Source organism: Prionailurus bengalensis, chromosome E2, assembly GCF_016509475.1.
Source record: "Prionailurus bengalensis isolate Pbe53 chromosome E2, Fcat_Pben_1.1_paternal_pri, whole genome shotgun sequence".
Lineage (NCBI taxonomy): Eukaryota > Metazoa > Chordata > Mammalia > Carnivora > Felidae > Prionailurus > Prionailurus bengalensis.
The window spans coordinates 25,953,238-25,971,494 of NC_057352.1; the positions used below are offsets into that span (position 1 = coordinate 25,953,238).

General features: G+C 37.1%; 1 protein-coding gene across 3 annotated transcripts in view; it reads right to left on the reverse strand.

Annotated features, from left to right (window-relative positions):
• Positions 1 to 18,257, reverse strand: part of ITFG1 (integrin alpha FG-GAP repeat containing 1) — a 347,900-nt gene that overhangs the window by 161,565 nt on the left and 168,078 nt on the right. The window lies entirely within an intron of this gene.

Below are 18,257 nucleotides of genomic sequence, written 5' to 3' on the forward strand. Positions count from 1 at the left end.
TGCTTTTGGCACAGTCATATCCAAGAAGTAATTGCCAAATCCAAAGTTGTGAATATTTTTTCCTGTTTTTATCTAAATGTTCTATAGTTTTAGCTCTTATCTTTAGATTTTGATTAATTTTGAGTTAGTTTTGAATACAGTATAAAGTAAGGGGCCAATTTTTTCTTTTTGCATGTGGATATTGTTTTCCCAACACTATTTATTGAAAAAAACTGTCCTTTCTCTTGAACGGTACTGCCATCTTTGTTAAAAATAATTTGGCCATATATATGAAGGTTCATTTCTAGACTTTCTATCTTATTGTCTGCCATTATGCCAGTAACATACTGTTCTGATTACTATGGTTTGTAAGTTTTGAAATCAGGAAGTTTGAGACCACCAACTTTGTTCTTCTTTTACGACTGGTTTGGCTATTCCACTAGGTTTTGAAAACTTAGTATTTTAAATACCATCCACCATCTCATATATGCTGTCATTTGTATTCACTTCATTCTGTGACAACCCTGTTTTGCTCATTGATAAAATGGGGTAACAACAGTACCAGCTTTTTGGGATAGCAGTGAGGGTTAAATGAAATACCATATTTAAACCTGTTATATAAAAAAAAAAATAAACTTCTTATCAAAGCACCAGGACACATCATCAGTGCTCAGTAAAATTAGCAGTTATCTTGAGAAAAATGTATCAATATACAACCTGAGGAAGACAGAATAATGGCCACCCAAAGATGCTCACATTGTAATCCCCAGGACCTCTGTATATGTTAGCTCATATGGCAGAAAGAACTTTCAGAAGTGATCAAGTTAAGGATCTTGAGGTGTGGAGATTATCTTGTGTTATCTGGGTGGGCCCATTGTAATCACAATGGCACTCATGAGAGGGAGGGAGATCAAAGTTAGAGCTAGAAGGCCATGGTGAGGTCAGAAGCAGAGAGGAAGAAGGTGATGTGATGAGGGGCTCGGAGAACTGCTGATGTGGACGTTCGTAGAATGAGGATAGCTTCCAGAAGCTCTAATGGAAAGAATAAATTCTCCACTCGAGCCTCCAGAAGGAACTAGCCCTGGTAACACTTGTTTTTAGCTTAAAAAGACTCACATAGAAATTCTGACTTCCAGAATTGTTGCAGAATAAATTGTGTTTAAAACTGTGTTGTTTTAGGCTGGTAAGTTTGTGGTAACATATCAGTAATATATCAGTGAATTAGTGGCAATAGGAAATTAATAAATATTTTGGTACCAGAAGGGGGATGGTGCTGTAACAAATATCTAAAGATGTGAAAGTGGCTTTAAAATTGGGTAATTGGTAGAGGCTGGAACATGATAGAAAAAGCCTACGTTGCCTTGAACAGATGGCTGTTTGTTAAAGATTGGTAGTGAAGGCTGAGAAGGATGTGAGAAACATAATCAAGAACATCTGTATCTTTTTACAGAATATCTAAATCATCATGAACAGATTATTGGCAGAAACATGGACATTAAAAGCTCTACTTACTGGTAAGGGCTCAGAAAGAGGTGAGGACCATACTATTGGGAGGGAAGCTTAGTTGTGTCTTACTATTATATGGAAAGCAGAATAGCAAGTGATGAATGTGGACATTTAACTGAGGAGATTTTGAAGAGTTTTGAAGGTAAAACTTGGCTCTACTGCTCATAGTAAGATGGGAGATGAAAGATAAAGTGAGGAGAGAACGGTTAAACCCCAGAACTTGGTGATTTGGGAAATTTTCAGCCAATGCAGGTTGCAGAAGACAGTTAAATTAAGATTCACTGTCAGGAAAGCATGCTTTAGAAAGAATGTCAAATATGTGCCTGAGCAATATTTTGCTGGTATCTTGGAAGGATCAAAGATCAAAGCATTCAATCACAAATAGGGCTCTCTGCAGAGATCAGGTGTGTGACTTGTTTCTTTAGTCTTCTCAGAAGCCAAAAATGGGTGGGCTTGCACAAGAAAGATTTGTGGAGAAGTCTTTTGTCTAATGGAGAGAATCCCTTAGACACATGCAGGAGATGCACAGGGTTACTGAGAATGTTATACCAACAGAAACACTGTCAGGGGGGATGGAAAGGAAGAGCGAGAGGATTAAGTGAAAGAGGGGTGTCAGACTCTTAAAATCCTACAGCCAGGAAACAGGTCAATGAAATTACTCAGCCACAAACATGTGGTACTCTTTGTGAAAACAAGGGATGACTCCAAGGATGAACCCATGAGCCCAGTGGATGGAGCTGAGGGCCATGGAGGATTGGTCCTAGGCCCTGAAACCTAGTAGTATGCTGGATTGGATTTTGTAGTTGCTTGAGACCAAACCATTCCTTTTCCCCTTTAGTTTTCTCCCTTAAAAAGGAGAAAAATTCCTTTTAAAAATGGGAATGTCTAAAATTATTATCCCATGATTGTCCTACCATTGTATTTTGATAACAAATTATTTGTTTTCTAGTTTCACAGGTTCTCAGATGGAGAACAATTGTGCCCTAAGGTTCACTTACAGCGACAGCCTTACATGTACCTAATTTATATGAGATTTGGGACTTTTGAGCTGAGACTTAGATGACATTCTGAACTTGATTTGATGCTGTAATGAATTGGGACTTTTGGGGATGTTGAAATGCAGTGAATATATTTTGCACACAGGATGAGGGTGAATATTTGGTAGGCCAGAGGGCAGATTGGTAGAATGAATAATGGCCCTCCAAAGAATACAACATTCTTTCCTTATAAAAGGGAAGGAGGAGGGAGGGAATGTGAGGAGACGATATAAAAATAGAAGTAGACCAGAAAGGAGAGAAGACATGATAGTTAAATGTGAGTTATCAACCTGACTGGGCCATGGGGTCCCCAGATATTTGGTTGAACATTATTCTTGCTGTGTAAGAATGTTTCTGGATGAGATTAACATTCAAATTGGTAGACTGCATAAAGTAGATTGCCATCTCTAATGTGTGTGGGCCTCATCCCATCAACTGAAGATCTGAATAAAAAAGGCTGAGTTAAAGGGAACTCCTCCTTGAGCTAAGACATTGGTCTTTTCTGGCCTTTGGATCTGGACTGAAACACTGGCTCCTCTTGGGTCTTGAGCATGCTGGAATTTGGACTGGAACTTATACAATCAACTTTCCTGGTATTCAGGCCTTCAGACTAAGACTGAAACTACACAAGTCTCTCTGGGCCTTGAGCTTGCTAACTGCTTATCTTGGGACTCGCTAGCCTCTATTATCATGTGAGCCGATTACTTTATGATAAATCTCTCTCTCTCACCATCTATCTATACATATCCTACTTGGTCCATTTCTCTGGAGAACACTAATACAAAGTTACTACACTGTTGGCTCTGACAATGGAGGAAGGGGCCATGAACCAAAGAATGTTGGCAGTCTTGAGAGTTTGGAAAAGGCAAGGAACAGATTCTTCCCTACAGTTTCCAGAGAGAGCTAGCATTGCTAACACTCTGATGCTATCCCAGTGAAACTAATTTTAGATTTCTGACCTCTAGAATTATAACGGAATAAATGTTTTCATAAAATACTCTGTTTGTGGTAATACGCTAATACACAATACAGTGTCATTCTTGGTATCCTTCTACAATATTATGTCAGCCATGACTTGAAGCTTGGATAAATAAAATGTGTTATATTTATACTGTGGAATATCATTTGGCAGTAAAAAGAAAGAAGTACTGATACATGCTATAACATGGGTAAGCCCTGAAAACACCATGGTAAGTGAAAGAAACCAGAAAGATACACATTGTGTGATTCCATTTATGTCAAATGCCCTGAATAGGCAAATCTATAGAGACAGAAAGTAGATTAGTAGTTGCCTATTGTTGCCTTGGGTTGGAGGTCTGGGGAGTGATAATAGCTTACAGTTATATGGGTTTCTCTGTGGGGAAATAAATACTTTCTAAAATTGATTGTGGTGATGGACACAGAACTCTATGGATTTAGCTAAAGCTATCAAACTGTATACTTTAAATGGGTCAGTTTTATGGTATGTGTATTAATAAGGGTATGAAACAATTATACATCTATAAAAAATAAATGATAAAGTGGTACGAAAGTATCCTAACATCCTAGCAAAAACCTATAAATGCAGAACCTATAAAATATACCACGTTTCTCTAGTCACAGTTGTATGCAACTTATTTAAGCAGACACTGTGTTCATTACATAGTAGCTTTAGAAACAGTATTGTTTCTTCACTCACAAATGTTTTAATGCTGATAGAAAAAACTCAATTTTAATTTTTCTGATATATTTTTCAGTTGCAATGTATAATATAGCCATCATGTAAACAGGTGACAGATGTTTTCATAATAATTTTTGCTACCTCTTTCATATTCAACCACCAGTCAGATCATTTCAGAAGGAGGCAGGTAAACTATGCCCACCATCCCCACATCCACTCTAATTAGAATTATTCTTTGTGTTCCTTAGAGGCACAAGAGAAATAAATGTAGTATTTTTGTACATATCTTTGAAAAAAATTCATGTGCATGGCATAATCCATGGATATAACTCACATATGATAAAATTTTAAAGTGTATAAGTAAGTGGGGCTTTTAATATATTCACTTAGGTGTGCAATCATCACCACTATCTAATTCCAAAATATTTCCATCACTCCAAAAAGAAACTCCATACCTATTCGCAGTCAGTCCCAATTCCTCTCTGCCCCTACCTCCTGATAACCACTAATCCTTTTTCTGTATCATAGATGTACCTATTTTGGTAATTTTAAATAAGTTGAATCATATATATGGGCCTCTGTGTTTGGCTTCATTAGCTTAGCATAATGTTTTCAAGATTCATCCATGTAGTAGTATCAGTACTTCTTTCAGTGGTATTTCATTATGGCTTTGATTTCTATTTTGCTAATCAAAAATGATGTCGAGCATGTTTTCATGTGTATTGGCTATTTGTAGATCTTTGTATAAGATTCACAGTTTGTTTTTAAGATGAAAAGTTGAGTATTAACTTCTATCTGTTTTGATTTAGAGTGAAAATAAGTAACTTCTATTACGGACTAGTAATATTTCTAATTTCTTTTAGCTAAATATTTTATATGACTGACAAATGATAAATGACAAGAATATAGAGAATGGCTGAGTGATGTGACAGAGTATCAATTTGAGAACAATCTCATCTTTAAGTGATGCATACCTCGAACAAACTTTTCAAAGATCCCAGTTCAAATATTAACAGGTCTCGCTTTATTGGTTGACCAGAACCAGTCAGATTTTTTATTACCAGATTATAGTATTTGACAAGCTCAGAACTGCCCTCTCAACTCACTCCATTAGGTTATTTTTACATGGATGAAAGGTACTGAGGAGGAAGCCAACCTTATGAATGTGACCATATCTAGTTTCTCCAAGTGACTTTTCACAATGAAAAACTGTGTCTCATTAAAAATGTAATGCTGTCATGCAGAATATTTGAAAAGAAGCATAAGAATAAATAAGATAAAAGGCAACCTCTATTAAAATATATTGGCTATTATTCTGTCCTTTACAAATGCTGCCAGGAAGTTGTATTAGAATTTTACTATTAACAGGAATGCCTGGGTGGCTCAGTCGGTTAAGTGTCCAACTTTGGCTCAGGTCATGATCTCACGGTTTGTGGGTTTGAGCCCTGCGTCGGGCTCTGTGCTGAACTCTTGCTCAAGAGCCTGAAGCCTGCTTCAGATTCTGTGTCTCCTTCTCTCTCTGCCCCTCCCCTGCTTGTGCTCTCTCAAAAATAAATAAATGTAAATAAATAAATACACACACACACACACACACACACACATATAGGAATTTTACTATTAACAGAAGTGTTGGAGTCAAAAGTTGTATTAGTTTTTTTTTTATTAACAGAAACATTAGAGTCAAACTTGTGTTCATATTTACAAGAGTAAAGAAATCTGAATTTTTCTTGTAAAAAGTCTGCATATCTCCCAAATATTTCAATTAATAAAGTATCACCAAGGAATAGACCTCTTCTTTAGCCATGATCTATCTTACTTGGTTTTATTATTATTATTATTATTTTTTTTTTTTTTAGCAATGCGAATGCCTAATATATAACTAAAGGAGATTATACCCCAACGTTCAAGACTGCAATCTCTAAATGTTATGAATTAAAGCACTGTAAATACTTGCTTAGAGTAGTAAAAAACCGTTACCAAGAAATTAAACATTAAAATAAAGATTTAACTTAATAAAGCATTTTGTAGTTTTCGTTTGCATACATATTATCTTGTTTATTTTTATTTATTTTTTTTTAATTTTTTTAACGTTTATTTATTCTTGAGACACAGAGAGACACAGCATGAGCAGGGGAGGGGCAGAGAGAGAGGGAGACACAGAATCTGAAACAGGCTCCAGGCTCTGAGCTGTCAGCACAGAGCCCGACGCAGGGCTCGAACTTAGGGACCGTGAGATCATGACCTGAGCCGAAGTCGGACGCTTAACCGACCAAGCCACCCAGGCGCCCCACATATTATCTTGTTTAGACAACTTCTCTGTAACACAGCACAAGTATTTGCTTCATTTCACAGATGAGGAAATGATGACCCAAAGTCCGGATGCTAAGATAAATGTTTTCAACACATCTAATTCTCATCCTGTGTGCCCTGCTGCTTTTGCTGCCTGGTCTACATTTGGTATGTTTGCATATTGTGGATACTGAGGATGAAAAGTCTGAATCAAGCCTCCCCTCTGTAAAAAAAAACAGCCCAGCTTTAAAAAATTCTATTTAGATTTAATTTAATGTCAAAGATACAAAGACAATGGGTAGCAGTGCTAATATATATTTTTGTTACATATTCTTTATGACTGTCCCTTTCTATTTGTTCATGAAGAAAATGAGAAAGGGTGATAGATTTACACAAAAAGGATCTTGCTACCATAGACTTTTTTTTTTGTTTTAATTAATGCGTAATAATACTGAAAACAGTGACCCACTGTAGCATTTAATCTATCAGCCTTGTGGAAAAAAGCCTGCATATGGAAGATCTGGAAAGACTTGGAAATTTTTAAGTTACTTTTTAAAGTCAATAGAAGAAACAATTCTACCTTTAGTTAAAACATTCAACTTGTGAGAGATAATTTTGAGACTGCTGTTTTCTACATAAATATGCTGTCTTTTGAAAGATTCTAATCTGACTAAACCACTTAGATTTGAAAAAAAATATTACATTATATGCTTAGATTGATATGTTTTAACTTACATATTTTAAATTTCTAACACATAAATTTGGGTTTAGGAGTTGTTATCGTTCAAAATTAGCCATCAGTTCTTTGCCTGACAATATAAATCCCTGTGGGGTTTATAGATCAGAGGTTACTTAGCTGTTACAGGCCTTGTGGAACTAAAGTCAACATTCATGTTATTGACAGTCTAGTTAAAAACAAACAAACATACACACACACACACACACACACACACACACATATATATTTAAAGGCTTATTTATTCATTCATTTTGAGAGAGAGAGAGAGAGAGAGAAAGAGGGAGAGAGAAAGTGCACGTGCAGTGGAGGAGAAGGAGAGGGAGAGAGAGAGTGAAAATCCCAGGCAGGCTCCGCCCTGTCAGCATGGAGACTGAGGCAGGGCTTGAACTCATGAACTGTGAGATCATGTCCTGAGCCGAAATCAAGAGTCGGACACTTCACCAACTGAGCCACCAAAGTGCCTGATGGTGCTTTAAACAGTCTAATTTAAATATAGGCTTCTTAGTAAGGTAAGCTTGAGAGGGAAGGGGGGATGGAGTGGTATTTCATACAATCCTCACAAGAAATTTGTAAGGGAGGTAAAACCATACTTATTTTATAGATTTGGAGATAGATAAGATAAATACCTTGCTGATGGAAACAGAACTCCTAAGTGGCACCACTAACATTTAAACTGGAATCCAAAGTCTATGATTTTGTCTTTCTCTTGTAAGCTGCATTTAGAATTAAACTTTTCTTTTAAGCTTATGTGATACATAATGTAGTGAAAGAAGTGTATATTTTATTTCTTCTTTTATTAATATATCTGACTGCAAGTACATACATAACAGAGAAGTCTGAATGTAAGACCTGTCTTATTCATGGACTAATAGGAGAGGCATTTTCCGTTCTGTCATCCTGAGAAATGGATTCCGTAGTGCCAGTTTCTACCACCATGAGTCTAACTGATATAGCTGGTAAGAATTACAAAAATAGGAGATAAAAATCTTCCATGTTACTGCTCTTTTGAAGGACACTGTAACTGTTCCTTAGAGGTCATGAAACTGTGGCTACTTTTCTAGTAAGCAAGCTGATTTAAATGAAATAAAATGGATTTAAGTACATTATTCCTAGCACCTCCCGACCATTTATAAAAGTTAATTGTATATATGCTGATGATTCAATAGTTAGAAAGCTTAACTTACTCTATAACAGTATAATTTTATGCAAAAACAAAGTTAGCAATGTACTCATCAGTTATATTGAATTACTTATTGAATTTATCTTGGTAGTAATCCTGTGTAAATAATAAAATTTATCAACATAGTCTGTCTTGAAAGACTACTATATACATTCATACATTATCTACTACTCTTTGAAATTAATGTTCCGTGTTGCCCTATTCATATAAAAAACTTATAAAAATGATGCTCCTTATCCACTGTCAGTCATACTTTATGAGTTATTTTCATAGTGGTGATTAATAATCTGTATTAATGAAAACTAAAATGCTGTCCCATTCATTTCTGTAATGAAGGTAGTGAATTGAGCCAGATATTTTTCTAGAACTCAGCACATGAAAACGTGAGGGGATGAGATGAACAACAAAAGACGGATCTAGAAGTTCATGCATTTGTTCTAACAAATGCTTAAGAAAAAAATGAACACGCAAACAAGAAAGAGTCGAGATTCAAAGAAGAGATACAAGTCACAAAAAGAAATTTAACACGGAGACAAATCCAACATGGCGGATAAGCACAGGGAACTGAAGTTCCCAAGTACCTCAAACACAGCAGTGTTGAGGCCAAAAAGACGTTGAATTCCAAGAGTCCGGGCTACAGAATGGCAAACACATTTCCAGGGGCCCACGGGGACAACCTGGCAGACCATAGGTGCATGATTCTGAATTGGGAGAGCTAAAATGGGCCGTGTAGGCATGGATGGGAAGGATCCCCTTCTGCGGAGAGAAGAGAATGAGAGGCTGGGGAAGCGTAGGACTGTATCTGGACAAGAGAAAAACCATGAACCAGGATGGACAAAGATCCAATCTCTAACTGCCGGGCTTTCTCCACACTGGGGCCGGCTGCCCTGTTCATGCACCTGGAGAGGAAGGGAGCCAGCCCCAGGCTTGGTTAAGTAGTTCAGAGGCGCAGTCTGAAGTGGGAAAAAACAAGCCCCTCCCTGGAGTGCTGTGGGAAGAAGGTATATAACTGTTCAAAGGACAAAGACTGCCTATGCCCGCCAGCCAGAGGCCATAACCCAGAGATGCGGAGTGGCACTTACCCAGAACTGGGGTACACAGAGTGGGACCCTTTAAGACACTGGGATTTAAATCCCAGCTGAGCACCAGAGAGGCGAGTTGGGAGTCGGCGGAGCGGGACAAACCGTGCATGCCACACTGCGAGGCGGCACAGGGCGGCTCTTCCCTAGAACCGGGGCGCATGGAGTGGGACTCTGTAAGACATGGAGGTTTAAATCCCAGCCAAGTGCCAGGGAGGCTGGGAGTCAGCGGGAGCAGGACAAATCACCTCGTTCGCACCTGCCACACTATGAGGACTTCCTGAACAGAGTGGTTTGGGACACCGGGTCCATGGAGGAGCCTGAGGTGTTGCCATTTTTCTCCTTATCACCAAGGTGGCGCTTCATGGAACAGAGCAGGCCCACAGGGGAGGCGGGATCTGCTTACACCAAACCACGCCCCTCCACGCCTGGTAACTGCAGCAGGATTGACAGTGATGAACCAGATAAACCCTCCTCCAGACCAGCGCTGTCACCGGTTCCAAGGCACCCAGTGATTTTGCACTGCCTGATTTAATTCTTGGACAATTCTTATTTTATATATTTATATTTATATTTATATTTATATTTTCTTCCTTTTCTCCTTATTTCTTCCCTCCTCTAGTCTAGTTATTCTGGTTGTTGGTTTGTTAAGGCAGACTTATTTAATTTATTCTGTTTATACCTGTTCTGTATCTCCTTCCTTATTACCCCCCGCCCTCCCCACCCCGTCATTTCTCTCTTTGTATGGGATAAGGCCTCTTCCATCAACAACGCCCCCACCCTGTTGTTTTGCTGTAGCTGGTGTGTTTTGTTTTTGTTTTTGTTTTCTTTTCCAGGGCTACTTTAGCCAACAAATCAAAGCACACCTGGTGGAGGGTCCAAAACATCACTATGAGTAGGGAGACAAACCAACCAGAGTAACAACAACAGAGAGCAAGTAATACCTTCCAAGAAAACTACCTCCTGAAGGGCCTAGCCCTGGACAGCACATGACCCCTCTTTAATATAGTAATGCTCACAGGTGCAAGACACATAACAAACTTTCAAAACACATAAGGAACAGAAAACTAGCTAAAATGATGAAGCAGAAGAATTCTCAAAAGAAATTCCAGGAAAAAATGACAACTAAAGAATTGACCGAAACAGATATAAACTATATAACTGAACAAGAATTTAGAATAATAGTCATGAGATTAATCACTGGGCTTGAAAAAAGCATAGAAGACAGCAGATAATCTATTGCTGCAGAGATCAAGGGACTAAAAAATAGTCATGATGAATTTAAAAAATGCTGTAAATGAGTGCAAAATAAACTAGAGGTGGTGACAGCTAGGACTGAAGAGGCAGAGGAGAGAGTAAGTGAAATACAAGATAAAATCATGGAAAAAGATGAAGCTGAGAAAAAGTGAGAAAAAAAATTTTGAATTACAAGGGGAGAAATAGAGAACTAAGTGATTCAATGAAACGTAATAATATCCATATCATAGGAGTTCCAGAAGAAGAAAGGGGTGGAGGGTGCACTTGAACAAATCATAGCTGAGAACTTCCCTGATCTAGGGAAGGAAACAGACCTTGAAATCCAGGAGGCACAGAGAACTCCCTTCAGATGTAACCTGAATCGACACATCATAGTGAAACTGGCACATTACAAAGATAAAGAGAGAATTCTGAAAGCAGCTAGGAACAAATGGGCCTTAACCTACAAGAGCAGACACATATGGGTAGTAGCAGACCTATCTACTGAAACTTGGCAGGCCAGAAGGGAGTGGCAGGAAATACTCAATGTGATGAACAGGAAAAATATGCAGCCAAGAATCCTTTATCCAGCAAGCCTCTCATTCAGAATAGAAGGAGAGATAAAGGTTTTCCCAAACAAAATCTGAAGGAGTTCATCTCCACTAAACCAGCCCTACAAGAGATCCTAAGGGGGACTCTGTGAGTGGAATGTTGCAAAGACCACAAAGGACCACAGACATCACTATAAGCATGAAACCTACAGATAACACAATGACTCTAAATCCATGTCTTTCAATAATAACACTGAATATAAATGGACTAAATGCTCCAATCAAAAGACACACGGTACCAAAATGGATAAAAAAAACAAGGGGCGCCTGGGTGGTGCAGTCGGTTAAGCGTCCGACTTCAGCCAGGTCACGATCTCACGGTCCATGAGTTCGAGCCCCGCGTCAGGCTCTGGGCTGATGGCTCAGAACCTGGAGTCTGTTTCCGATTCTGTGTCTCCCTCTCTCTCTGCCCCTCCCCCGTTCATGCTCTGTCTCTCTCTGTCCCAAAAATAAATAAACGTTGAAAAAAAAATTAAAAAAAAAAAAAAAAAAAACAAGACCTATCTATTTGCTGTCTACAAGGGACTCATTTTAGACCTGAGGATACCTTCAGATTGAAAGTGAAGGGATGAAGAACCATCTATCATGCTAATGAAAGTCAAAAGAAAGCTGAAATAGCCATACTTATATCAGACAAACTAGATTTTAAACTAAAGGTTGTAACAAGAGACGAAGAAGGACATTATACCATAATTACGGGGTCTATCCATCAAGAAAAGCTCACAATTATAAATGTTTATGCACCTAATTCAGCAGCACCCAAATATATAAAACAATCACAAACATAAGCAATCTTATTGGAAAGAATGTGGTAACTGCAGGGGACTTTAATACTCCACTTACAACAATGGACAGATCATCTAGACAGACAACGAATAAAGAAACAATGGCCCTGAATAATACAATGGACCAGATGGACTTGACAGGTATATTCAGAACTTTTCATCCTAAAGCAGAATACACATTCTTCTCAAGTGCGCATGGAAAATTCTCCAAGATAGATCACATACTGGGTCACAAAACAGCCCTCAATAAATGTAAAAGAATTGAGATCATACCATGCACATTTTCAGATAATAATACTATGAAACTTGAAATCAACCACAGGAAAAAGTTTAGAAAACCTCCAAACGCATGGAGTTTAAAGAACATCCTACTAAAGAATGAAAGGGTCAACCAGGCAATTAGAGGAGAAATAAAAAAATGTATGGAAACAAATGAAAATGAAAACACAACAGTCCAAACCCTTTGGGATGCAGCAAAAGCAGTCCTAAGAGGAAAATACATTGCAATTCAGGCCTATCTCAAGAAACAAGAAAAATCCCAAGTACAAAATCTAACAGCACAACTAAAGGAACTAAAAGTACAACAGCAAAGAAACTGCAAGGCCAGCAGAAGAGAAATAATAAGATCAGAGCAGAAATAAACAATATAGAATCCAAACAATACAAAACAAAACAAAACAAAAACAGATCAATGAAACTAAGAGCTGTTTTTTTTTTAAAGAAATAAACAAAATTGATGAACTCCTAGCCGACTTCTTAAAAAGAAAAGACAGAGGACCCAAATAGATAAGATCATGAATGAAAATGGACTTACCACAACCAATCACTATGACATATAAGCAGTTATCAGAATACTATGAAAAATTATGTGCCAACAAGCTGGAAAATCTGGAAGAAATGGACAAATTCCTAGACACCCACACACTACCAAAACTTAAATGGGAAGAAATAGAAAATTTGAAGAGACCCATATCCACAGAAGAAATTGAATCAGTTATCAAAAATCTCCCAACAAATAAGAGTCCTGGGTCAGATGGCTTCCCAGGGGAATTCTACTAGACACTTAAAGCAGAGTTAAAACTATCCTTCTCAAGCTGTTCCAAAAAATAGAAATGGAAGGAAAACTACTGGACTCATCCTATGAAACCAGCATTACCTTGGTTCCCAAACCAGACAGAGACCCACAAAAAAGGAGAATTACAGGCCAATATCCCTGATGAACATGGATGTAATAATTCTTAACAAGATACTAGGCAAATCAAATTGAACAGCATATAAAAAGAATTATTCACTATGATCAAGTCAGATTCATTCCTGGGCTGCAGGGCTGGTTCAATATTCACAAATCCATCAGTGTGATACAACACATTACTAAAAGAAAGGATAAGGACCATATGATCCTGTCAACAGATGCAGAAAAAGCATCTGACAAAACACAGCATCATTTCTTAATAAAAGCCCTCAAGAATGCTAGGATAGAAGGAACATATCTAAACACCATAAAAGCCATATATGAAAAGTCCACAGTTAATATCATCTTCAATGGGGAAAAACTGAGAGCTTTCCCCCTGAGATCAGGAACATGACAGAGATGTCCACTCTCACCACTGTTATTTAACATAGTGTTGGAAGTCCTAGCATCAGCAATCAGAGAACAAAATGAAATAAAAGGTATCAAAATTGGCAAAGAAGAAGTAAAACTTTCACTTTTTGCAGATGACATGATACTCCTGGAAAACCCATAAGACTCCACCAAAAGGCTGCTAGAACTACTACCTGAATTCAGCAACGTCACAGAGTACAAAATCAATGTACAGAAATTGGTTGCATTTTTATACACCAAAAATGAGGCAACAGAAAGAGAAATCAAGAAACTGATCCCAGGGCGGCTAGGTGGCTGTCGGTTGAGGTCATGATCTCACAGCTCGTGGGTTTGAGCCCCACATCGGGCTCTGTGCTGACAGCTCAGAGTCTGAAGCCTGCTTCAGATTCTGTGTTTCCCTCTCTCTCTGCAACTATCCTGCTCACACTCTGTGTGTCTCTCTCTCAAAAATAAATAAACGTTAAAAAAAATTAAAAAAGAAACTGATTCCATTTACAATTGTACCAAGAAGCATAAAATACCTAGCAATAAACCTAACCAAAGATATAAAAGATGTATATGCTGAAAAGTACTGAAAACTTATGAAGGAAATTGAAGACGAAACAAAGAAATGGAAAAAAACATTCTATGCTTATGGGTTGGAAGAATAAATATTGTTAAAATGTCAATACTACCCAAAGCAATCTACACATGAAATGCAATCCCAATCAAAATTGTCCCAAAGCTAGAACAAAAAATCCTAAAATTTGTATGGAACCACAAAAGTCCCTAAATAGCCAAAGTAATATTGAAAAAGAAAACCAAAGTGGGAGGCATCACAATCCCAGACTTTTGCCTCTACTACAAAGGCTAATCACCAAGACCAGACAGTACTGGCATGAAAACAGACACAGAGATCAATGGAACAGCATAAAGAATACAGAAATGGACCCACAAATGTATGGCCAACTAATCTTTGATAAAGCAGGAAAGAGCATCCAATGGAAAAAAGTCTCTTTAGCAAATGGTGCTGAGACAACTGGACAGCAACATGCTGAAAAATGAAGCTAGACCACTTTTTTATACCATACACAAAACATAAACTCAAACTGGAGGAAAGACCTAAATGTGAGACAAGAAACCACGAAAACCCTAGAGGAGAAAGCAGGGAACAATCTCTTTGACCTCAGCTGCAGCAATTTCTTGCTCGACACATCTCCAAAGGCAAGGGAATTAAAAGCAAAAATGAACTATTGGGACCTCATCAAGATAAAAACCTTCTGCACTGCAAACGAAACAATCAACAAAACTAAAAGGCAACCGACAGAATGGGAAAAGATATTTGCAAATGTCCTATTGGATAAAGGATTAGTATCCAAAATCTAGAAAGAACTCACCAACTCCACACCCGAAAAATGAATAATCCAGTGAAGAAATGCGAAGAAGACATGAAAAGAAACTTTTCCAAAGAAGACATCCAGATGGCCAACAGACACATGAATGATGCTCAGCGTCACTCATCGTCAAGAAAATACAAATCAAAACCAAATCAAAACTGAGATACCACCTCACACTGGTCAAAGTGGTGAAAATTAACAACTGAGGAAACAACAGATGCTGGCGTGGATGTGGAGAAATGGGAACCCTCTTGCACTTTTGGTGGGAATGCAAACTGGTACACCTGCTCTAGAGAACAGTGTGGAGGTTCCTCAAAAAATTAAAAATAGAACTACTCTAGACCAAGCCATAGCACTACTAGCAATTTATGCAAAGGATACAGGAGTGCTGATTCACAGAGGCACATGTACCCCAGTGTTTACAGCAGCACTTTCAACAATAGCCAAATTGAAAGAGCCCAAATGTCTATCAACTGATGAATGGATAAAGATGTGGTTTATATATACAATGGAATACTACTTGGCAATGAGAAAGAATGAAATACTGACATTTGCAGCAACTTGGAGGGAACTGGAAGGTATTATGCTAATTGAAATAAATCAGGCAGAAAAAGACAGATATGTCTTCACTCATATGGATCTTGAGAAACTTAACAGAGGATTATGGGGGAATGGTAGGGGAAAAATAGTTACAGAGAGGGAGGGAGGCAAACCATAAGAGACACTTAAATAAAGAGAACAAACTGAGGGTGGATGTGGGGATTGGGGAGAGGGCAAAATGGGTTTTGGACATTGAGGAAGGCACTTTGGGATGAGCACTGGGTATTATATGTAAGTGATGAACCACCGGAATCTATCCCAAAAACCAAGAGCACACTTTACACACTGTATGTTAGCCAATTTGACAACAATCAGATTAACAACAGACTTTTCACTAGCAAAATTAAGAATTGGAATTTAATTGTTAAATTAAATAAATGTTGTTTATTTATATAAAATAAAATGATTTTAACGCCAGAATCCTATACTCTTCTAAGTTAGCATTCCAGCTAGAGGAAAATAAGTTTTTAGACATGGAAAGTCAGAAAGACTCTGTATACTCTTGCTGATAGAATTATTTGATAACATATCTAGAAAAATAATACATGAATCAAAGAAAGAATGGACCACACCATGTTCAATGGTGATCAAAGAAACTACTAAACTTTATAGCCAAGTATAAATAATTATAGCAACAAATGTTAAATAAGTAAATAAATGGTGATGATATCACTGAATGGGGAGTGAGTGGAGTGGGGAAAGAGAGAACTGAATGTGTGCTATAAGTTCTGTAAGTATTAATGTGTCTTTAGTAGTTCATTTAAAAATAAAATTTAAAAATATATACTAAACATTAAAGTATAACCACTACAACAGAAATAAAATTTATAATATATAAACCATGTTAGGAACTATAAAAGAAGAAATATTTAAATGATCCAGCAGAAGAGAGAAAAGAAGGGGAAAAAAACAAGAAAAACCATAATGAATACAAAACATAAAATGGCAGAAATAAAGCAAACATGTGTGACCACATAATATTATTAAATAATTAAAATAACAGATACACATAGAACTTACATTGTACCATGAAGTGTTCTTAAGTCCTTTGCATATGTTAACTCATTTGATCCTCACAGTAACCTCATGACATAGGTACTATTATTATTCTCGTTAACACATATTAAAATTAAAACACAGGTCGGTAGCTGCCATGATCACACAGACAATAAACAGTAGAGCCAGAATCTAAATCTAGGTTTTATCCACTAAATTGTATTTCTTGAAATGGATTATATTCTACTATTAAAAGACAGAGAATAATAGTTTTAAAAAATTCCCATTCCATCATATATTCCCTTTTTTATTTCACCTAAGATTTTTAAGATTCATTCATGTTGCTTCTTCAGTAATTTATTCTTTTTTATTATAGATATCATTAAGTTGTATAAATATGCCATCAATTATTTATCTATTTTCTTGTTAATGTACCTTTGATTTGCTTCCAATTTGATGCTATTATAAATTAATATACCATGAACAATTTTTGTAAGTCTTTTGGTAAACTTAAGTTTTCATTTCTCTTGCATAAGTACCTAGGAAAAGAATTACTGTATTGTAGGAAAGATAGGTGTTTAAGGTCATTAGAAACTGTCAGAGTTTTTCAAAATTAATGTTCAATTTTGCATTCCTATCAAAAAATATATGAGAGTTTCAGATGTTCTATATTCTCACCAACATTTGGTGTTATTGGTAGTTTTTGTTTTTTGTTTTTATTTTAGAGAGACAGAGAAAGAGAGTGTGCCCACTAACAGGGGAGAGGGGCAGGGGAGGGGAAGGAAAGAGAAGAGTGAGAATCTTAAAAAGACTCCACACCCAGCACAAAGCCCAAGGTAGGGCTTGATTCCATGACTCTGGGATCATGACCTGAGCCAAAATCAAGAGCCAGATGCTGAAGTGACTGAGCCACCCCAGCACCCCCATGTTACTGGTAGTTTTAACTGCAACCATTCTAATGGGTGTGAAAAATATATAATGGGTTTAATTTTATTTCTCTAATTACCCATTGGTAACTTGTAGAACATTTTCTCATATATTTATTGGCCTTTCATGTACATTCCTCAATGAACTGTCTTGGCACCTATGCAAAAAAGTCAGTTTATTATAATATGTATAGCTCTATTTCTAGACTCTCTTTTATGTTCCACTGATCTCTGTAAGTATCTATTATGTAAACACACAAGGTCTTGATTACTACAGCTTCATAGCAAGTCTTAAAGTGGCATGAGTCCTCCATCTTTGTTATAATTGTCAAGAAAATTTTGGCTAATCTAGCTTTTAATTTTAATTTTTTAATCTAGCTAATCTATTTTTTTTCACATAACTATTAGAATGAGTGTATACATTTTTTAAAAAAGCTTGTCGGGAATTTGATGAGAATTGCATTCAATCTATAGATCTAGGTGAAAAGAACTGACTTTCTAGCAATATTGAGTACTATGATGCATGAATATTTTCTCTCTACATTTTTTCTTAGGTCATTTGTAAACACTCTCTGCAGTATTCTGTGGTTCAAGAACAGGCAAAGCCAACCTATCTTGCTGGAAATCAAAACACTGGTTACCTATGAGGCTGGGG